Below are 6,795 nucleotides of genomic sequence, written 5' to 3'. Positions count from 1 at the left end.
AATTTTTTGAGGAACTTGCATATTGTTTGCCAGAGTAACTTGACTAATTCATATTCCTACCAACAGTGCACAAGGGCTCCCTTTTCCCCACGTCCTCATCAACACTTGTTATCTTTTGTCATTTTGGGAACCATCATTTTAACAGGTGTGAGGTGATACCTTGTGGTTTTAATTTGCATTTCCCTGATGATGAGTGATGTTGAGCATCCTTTCGTGCACCAGTTGGCCATTTGTAAGTTGTCTTTCAGAAAATATCTATTCAGTTCCTCTGTTTATTCAGTTTTAAAATCATTGTTTTTTTGGTATTGAGTTGTATGAGTTCCTTATATGTTTTAGCTATTAACTCCTTCTTAGAGGTTTTATTTGCAAATAGTTTCTCCCATTTGGTAGGTTGCTTTTTCATTTTGCTGATTCTTTTGTGGTGCAGAAGCTTTTTGGTTTGGAGTTATCTTATTTATTTATCTTACTTTTGTGTTTGGGCTGTAGGTGTCATCTCTGAAAAATCGTAACCAAGATTAATGTCAAGGAGCTTTTTCTTTCTTTCCTTCTAGGAGTTTTATGATTTCAGGTCTTATGTTTGAGTCTTTAATTCTTCTGGAGTTAATTTTTTGAGTGAGTGGTGAGAGTGCTCTAGTTTCATTCTTCTGTGAATATCCAGCTTTCCCTGCACCATTTATTGAAGAGACTGTCTTTTCTGTGGGCTTCCCTGGTGGCTCAGCTGGTAAAGAATCCACCTGCAATGCAGGAGACCTGGTTCGATCCCTGCACTGAGAAGATCCCCTGGAGGAGGGCATGGCAGCCCACTCCAGTATTCTGGCCAGGAGAATTCCATGGACTGTATAGTCCATGGGGTTGCAAAACATCCAACAGAACTGAGAGACTTTCATATCACTCTCGTCAAATGTTTGTTGACTGTGTATTTGGGAGGTTATCTTGGGACTTTCGATTCTATTGCATTCGCCTGGGTGTCTGTTTTTATGCCAATAGAATACTATTTTGATTACTATGAATACATTCTAGGGATATAATGTACAACATGGTGACTATAGTTAACAGTATTATTTTGCATATTTGAAAATTGCTAAGAGAATAGATCAAAAAATTATCACAGGAAGGATAGCTGAAACTATTTGAGAGGATAGATGTTAACTAAACTTACATGTTGATCATTTCACAATATATATATGTCAAGTTATGTGGTTCAGCTTAAATTTATTCACCATGTGCGTGCATATGTGTGTGTGCGTGCGCTCAGTCACTCAGTCACGTATGACTCTTTGCAACCCCATGGACTGTAGCCCACCAGGCTCCACTGTCCATGGAATTTTTTAGGCAAGAGTATTGGAGCGAGTTGCCATTTCCTCCTCCAAGGGATCTTCCCGATCCAGGGATTGAACCTGTGTCTCTTGCGTTTCCTGCCTTAGCAGATGGATTCTTTACCACTGCACCACCTAGGAAGCCCCAAGCTTATCCAGTCATTTACATCTCAATAACACTGGAAATATTAGAACAAAATCAGAATAATTTCATGAACAGATTGGCAAAAAAATTAAAAGCCTTGGCAGTAACAGTGTCGTCAAGGATATAAAGGGATACGAATTTTCATGTGCTGCTTTGGCAGTATAAATCTTTGCAGTTCTTTTGGAGGACGGTTTGAAGTAGAGACATTCCTATTTCAATACCCAGAAATTCTACCTTTAAGTATAGACTTTTACCCATGCATGCATGAACACATACAGTTGCCCCTTGAACTACAAGAGTTTGAACCGGGAGAGTCCATTTATATGCAGACTTTTTTCAATAGTAAGTACTACAGTACCACAAGAAATGCAGCTGGTTGATTCCACAGATGCTGAACCCTGAAAACAGAGGGCCAACTACTCGTTATACATGGATTTTCAACTGTGCAGAAGTTCAACATCCCTAACTCCTGCACTGTTTAAAGGTCAACTGTATATGAGACTGCTCACAAAAGTTATTATACATGCAGAAAAAGACCTTAACACCTATAAAGAGAAGACTAGACACATAGTCACACAGTGGAATAATATATACTAGTTAAAAGTCAGTGAAGTAGAGAGTCACATATCCAAGGGATGAATCTCAAAAAAACAGAGGAGAAAAAAGCAAGCTTCAGAGGAACATTTACAGTATGTTACATTTCTATAAAGTCAGAAAAATATGTGAAATATCTATCTTAAACTGTCAACTGTTGGTTGAAAACCTCATATGAAATGACCTTCAATAATTTGTAAAATATATTTATATATTAGTAACAGGGCTCTCTTCTTCCAGTGCATGGGTTTTGGGGAGACCTCCATGGCAGAGCGTTGGTACCTGGAAATGGAGAGAAAGGGGCTTGGAAAGCATGAGGGAGCAGAGTTGTAGTGGCTGAGAAAAGCACATTGGAAAGGGAGGGACATCCCTTGGAGGCCTGATGGCGAAAATAAATAAGGAAGTGGCTGAAGATAAGAGCCCTACAGATGCCAGGTAGCATCAGAGAATCAGAAGAATGAACCCCCCCAACTCTACAGTGTCATTTATTTATAAACTGCACTTCACTTATAGTGACAGAAGAGGACACCCTTGAACTAATAAACAGAGTAAGCAACTAATTGCCTTGGGCTACTCCCTGCTGAATGACCTGGGTGGTTGTTTGTTTTTTCATACAGAATTTTTTTTTAAATTTCCAGGGCAGTTTAAATTCATACATGGTTCAATATTCAAGAGGTACAAAAATGCTTGCAATGCAAGAATCTCTCCAAATCTTGCTCTTCAGATCAGATCAGATCAGTCGCTCAGTCGTGTCCGACTCTTTGCGACCCCATGAATCGCAGCACGCCAGGCCTCCCTGTCCATCACCAACTCCCGGAGTTCACTCAGACTCACGACCATCGAGTCAGTGATGCCATCAAGCCATCTCATCCTCTGTCGTCCCCTTCTCCTCCTGCCCCCAATCCCTCCCAGCATCAGAGTCTTTTCCAATGAGTCAACTCTTTGCATGAGGTGGCCAAAGTACTGGAGTTTCAGCTTCAGCATCATTCCTTCCTTGCCACCTAGTTAACCAGCTAGGGGCAATCAAATGTATCAGTTATTAACAGAAGCCTTGAAAGGTATTTTATGCATATGTAAATGTAAGTTCATTTCCTTCCTCATCCCCTCCTTGCAAAAATGTAGCATATGAGTCCCACTGTTTTAGAACTTGAGTTTATTCCTCAAAACATCTCAAAGTCCCAGAATGACCTGTTTTTGTGGGTCAGGAAAATGCAACATACTTCATCATGAGTAGAAGTAAGGGTAACACACAAAACAAAGAAAGTAAGAGTCAAACTTTTTCAGCTAATGATTGAACATGCTTTTTTAAAAGCTCACAAAGCAAAGCAAACCATACAAAACTGTAATATAAATTCAAATGAGAAATTGCAGATATGAAAAAACACTCTAACTCAGAAATTGAAAATCCTGAACAGAAATAGTCAGACAGTTGCACAAAGGGCTGACAGAATACTGGAAAGAAATTGATTAAAGGGACAAAAATTATTTTTAAAATGACTGAATGTTGTCTGCGAGGTAACAGATGCAGTGTATTTAAATGGATATGGAGGACAGGAATAAAAGAGCTGGGAATAAGAAAACAAAGAAAGAAGGAAAAGATCCCCAAAGAAGGTGATAATCATAAAAGGCAGAGAGTGTTCCAACACAGGAATAAATGGCAACTCTCAAGAAAGGTAAACAAACTAAAAGACTGGTAAAGAACTAATATTTGAAATTATAATCCATGTAAATGTCCCTGAAATATAATGACATGAAACTGTGTGTCGAAGATAATTGAGGAAACTGGATGAAGGATAGTTGAGAACAACTTTGCAATGTTTCCATAAATCTAAGGCCATTTTAAAAAATAGTTGTATTTTAAGAAGATTAATAGAGATCTTAATCAAAAGTAAAAATAAAAAGTGAAGCAAATATTTCAAAATAGTAGTATTGAAAAGGCAGTAGTAATTGATACCTGATGGTTTGTTAGATTACGCTATTGACAGAATGTGGTCCACTGGAGAAGGGAATGGCAAACCACTTCAGTATTCTGGCCTTGAGAACCCCATGAACAGTATGAAAAGGCAAAATGATAGGATACTGAAAGATGAACTCCCCAGGTCAGTAGGTGCCCAGTATGCTACTGGAGATCAGTGGAGAAATAACTCCAGAAAGAATGAAGGGATGGAGCCAAATAAAAACAATACCCAGCTGTGGCTGTGACTGGTGATAGAAGCAAGGTCCGATGCTGTAAAGAGCAATATTGCATAGGAACCTGGAATGTCAGGTCCATGAATCAAGGCAAATTGGAAGTGGTCAAACAAGAGATGGCAAGAGTGAATGTCGACATTCTAGGAATCAGCGAACTAAAATGGACTGGAATGGATGAATTTAACTCAGATGACCATTATATCTACTACTGCGGGCAGGAATCCCTCAGAAGAAATGGAGTGGCCATCATAGTCAACAAAAGAGTCCGAAATGCAGTACTTGGATGCCATCTCAAAAAGGACAGAATGATCTCTGTTTGTTTCCAAGGCAAACCATTCAATATCACAGTAATCCAAGTCTATGCCCCAACCAGTAATGCTGAAGAAGCTGAAGTGGAACGGTTCTATGAAGACCTACAAGACCTTTTAGAACTAACACCCAAAAAAGATGTCCTTTTCATTATAGAGGACTGGAATGCAAAAGTAGGAAGTCAAGAAACACCTGGAGTAACAGGCAAATTTGGCCTTGGAATATGGAATGAAGCAGGGCAAAGACTGATAGAGTTTTGCCATGAAAATGCACTGGTCATAACAAACACCCTCTTCCAACAACACAAGAGAAGACTCTATACATGGACATCACCAGATGGTAAACACCGAAATCAGATTGATTATATTCTTTGCAGCCAAAGATGGAGAAGCTCTATACAGTCAGCAAAAACAAGACCAGGAGCTGACTGTGGCTCAGACCATGGACTCCTTATTGCCAAATTCAGACTTAAATTGAAGAAAGTAGGGAAAACCACTAGACCATTCAGGTATGACCTAAATCAAATCCCTTATGATTATACAGTGGAAGGGAGAAATAGATTTAAGGGCCTAGATCTGATAGATAGAGTGCCTGATGAACTATGGAATGAGGTTCGTGCCATTGTACAGGAGACAGGGATCAAGACCATTCCCATAGAAAAGAAATGCAAAAAAGCAAAATGGCTGTCTGGGGAGGCTTTACAAATAGCTGTGAAAAGAAGAGAAGTGAAAAGCAAAGGAGAAAAGGAAAGATATGAACATCTGAATTTAGAGTTCCAAAGAATAGCAAGAAGAGATAACAAAGCCTTCTTCAACGATCAATGCAAAGAAATAGAGGAAAACAACAGAATGGGAAAGACTAGAGATCTCTTCAAGAAAATTAGAGATACCAAGGGAACATTTCATGCAAAGATGGGCTCGATAAAGGACAGAAATGGTATGGACCTAACAGAAGCAGAAGATATTAAGAAGAGGTGGCAAGAATACACAGAAGAACTGTTCAAAAAAGATCTTCACGACCCAGATAATCACGATGGTGTGATCACTCATCTAGAGCCAGACATCCTGGAATGTGAAGTCAAGTGGGCCTTAGAAAGCATCACTACGAACAAAGCTAGCGGAGGTGATGGAATTCCAGTTGAGCTATTCCAAATCCCGAAAGATGATGCTGTGAAAGTGCTGCACTCAATATGCCAGCAAATCTGGAAAACTCAGCAGTGGCCACAGGACTGGAAAAGGTCAGTTTTCATTTCAATCCCAAAGAAAGGCAATGCCAAAGAATGCTCAAACTACCGCACAATTGCACTCATCTCACATGCTAGTAAAGTAATGCTCAAAATTCTCCAAGCCAGGCTTCAGCAATATGTGAACCGTAAACTTCCTGATGTTTAAGCTGGTTTTAGAAAAGGCACAGGAACCAGAGATCAAATTGCCAACATCCGCTGGATCATGAAAAAAGCAAGAGAGTTCCAGAAAAACATCTATTTCTGCTTTCTTGACTATGCCAAAGCCTTTGACTGTGTGGATCACAATAAACTGTGGAAAATTCTGAAAGAGATGGGAATACCAGACCACCTGATCTGCTTCTTGAGAAATTTGTATGCAGGTCAGGAAGCAACAGTTAGAACTGGACATGGAACAACAGACTGGTTCCAAATAGGAAAAGGAGTTCATCAAGGCTGTATATTGTCACCCTGTTTATTTAACTTCTATGCAGAGTATATCATGAGAAACGCTGGACTGGAAGAAACACAAGCTGGAATCAAGATTGCCGGGAGAAATGTCAATAACCTCAGATATGCAGATGACACCACCCTTATGGCAGAAAGTGAAGAGGAACTAAAAAGCCTCTTGATGAAAGTGAAAGAGGAGAGTGAAAAAGTTGGCTTAAAGCTCAACATTCAGAAAACGAAGATCATGGCATCTGGCCCCATCACTTCATGGGAAATAGATGGGGAAACAGTGGAAACAGTGTCAGACTTTATTTTTCGGGGCTCCAGAATCACTGCAGATGGTGACTGCAGCCATGAAATTAAAAGACGCTTACTCCTTGGAAGGAAAGTTATGACCAACCTAGATAGCATATTCAAAAGCAGAGACATTACTTTGCCAACAAAGGTTCGTCTAGTCAAGGCTATGGTTTTTCCTGTGGTCATGTATGGATGTGAGAGTTGGACTGTGAAGAAAGCTGAGCGCCGAAGACTTGATGCTTTTGAACTGTGGTGTTGGAGAAGACTCTTGA

Source organism: Bubalus kerabau, chromosome 13 (assembly GCF_029407905.1).
Source record: "Bubalus kerabau isolate K-KA32 ecotype Philippines breed swamp buffalo chromosome 13, PCC_UOA_SB_1v2, whole genome shotgun sequence".
In the NCBI taxonomy this organism is placed as follows: domain Eukaryota; kingdom Metazoa; phylum Chordata; class Mammalia; order Artiodactyla; family Bovidae; genus Bubalus; species Bubalus kerabau.
This window is presented reverse-complemented; position numbering follows the sequence as displayed.